This window comes from Budorcas taxicolor, chromosome 21, assembly GCF_023091745.1.
Source record: "Budorcas taxicolor isolate Tak-1 chromosome 21, Takin1.1, whole genome shotgun sequence".
NCBI lineage: Eukaryota > Metazoa > Chordata > Mammalia > Artiodactyla > Bovidae > Budorcas > Budorcas taxicolor.
In genome coordinates, this window is record NC_068930.1 from 74,203,698 (window position 1) to 74,205,475 (window position 1,778).

Consider the following 1,778-nt stretch of genomic DNA (forward strand, 5'->3'; position numbering starts at 1 on the left):
TATAGGAATTCTCCAGGCAAGAATACTGGAGTGGGTTGCCATGCCCTTCTCCAAGGGGTCTTCCCAACCCAGGGATCAAACCCATGTCTCTTCCATCTTCTGCATTAGGCAGACAGGTTCTTTACCAATAGCGCCACCTTCTCCATATGTCAAACTTCATCAATTTGAAGAGAAGATGGCAGAGAAAAGTGCACCAAGAAATTAGTCTCCCTAGAAAGACTAGACAACAGTGTACTGACAGAATCTGTCTGATTCTGTAACCACTTGGCAACTCTGAAGCCTGTTAAATGCTTGCAACTTTCAGGCGAAGCCTTAAATGATGAATTCTGGTTAATTTAATCAGTTTTAGCTCTCTGAACAGCAATATCTACCCATCTCTCACCCCAACCCACATGGCAGGCACCTGTATGTTTAACGTGTTCCTAAAGCAGTCTGCACACAGCTTATGGGAGCCAGGTTGGGCAAAAAGGACCTTGTCCTCCAAATATTGGAGATTTGTGCTCTGATTGCAGACTGCTGCTTCCGGTCACAGGAGTGTAAACAAACAGGCATTATCATCAAGAAAAAGAAAATTTGAATATACACTATAATGAGTAAGCAGAGTGAATTACTAATTTTAAAAATCCCTCGTGCTCGCTTCGGCAGCACATATACTAAAATTGGAACGATACAGAGAAGATTAGCATGGCCCCTGCACAAGGATGACACGCAAATTCGTGAAGCGTTCCATATTTTTTAAAGATCTAAATGTAAGACCAGAAACTATAAAACTCCTAGAGGAGAATGTAGGCAAAACACTCTCCGACATAAATCACAGCAGGATCCTCGATGATCCACCTCCCAAAATTCTGGAAATAAAAGCAAAAATAAACAAATGGGATCTAATTAAAATTAAAAGCTTCTGCACAACAAAGGAAAATATAAGCAAGGTGAAAAGACAGCCTTCTGAATGGGAGAAAATAATAGCAAATGAAGCAACTGACAAACAACTAATCTCAAAAATATACAAGAAACTTATGCAGCTCAATTCCAGAAAAATAAACGACCCAATCAAAAAATGGGCCAAAGAACTAAATAGACATTTCTCCAAAGAAGATGTACGGATGGCTAACAAACACATGAAAAGATGCTCAACATCACTCATTATTAGAGAAATGCAAATCAAAACCACAATGAGGTACCACTTCACACCAGTCAGAATGGCTGCGATCCAAAAATCTGCAAGCAATAACTGCTGGAGAGGGTGTGGAGAAAAGGGAACCCTCCTACACTGTTGGTGGGAATGCAAACTAGTACAGCCACTATGGAGAACAGTGTGGAGAGTCCTTAAAAAATTGCAAATAGAACTACCTTATGACCCAGCAATCCCACTACTGGGCATACACACCAAGGAAACCAGAATTGAAAGAGACACATGTACCCCAATGTTCATCGCAGCACTGTTTATAATAGCCAGGACATGGAAACAACCTAGATGTCCATCAGCAGATGAATGGATAAGAAAGCTGTGGTACATATACACAATGGAGTATTACTCAGCTGTTAAAAAGAATTCATCTGAATCAGTTCTGATGAGATGGATGAAACTGGAGCCGATTATACAGAGTGAAGTAAGCCAGAAAGAAAAACACCAATACAGTATACTAACACATATATATGGAATTTAGAAAGATGGCAATGACGACCCTATATGCAAGACAACAAAAAAGACACAGATGTGTATAACGGACTTTTGGACTCAGAGGGAGAGGGAGAGGGTGGGATGATTTGGGAGAATG

The 1,778-nt window shown here is 40.5% G+C and overlaps 1 non-coding gene across 1 annotated transcript; it reads left to right on the forward strand.

Moving 5' to 3' along the window:
- Positions 1 to 629: 629 nt before the first annotated feature.
- Positions 630 to 736, forward strand: LOC128067147 (U6 spliceosomal RNA). Its single transcript, XR_008201349.1, has one exon. It is a non-coding gene; the product is annotated as a U6 spliceosomal RNA (small nuclear RNA).
- Positions 737 to 1,778: the final 1,042 nt, after the last annotated feature.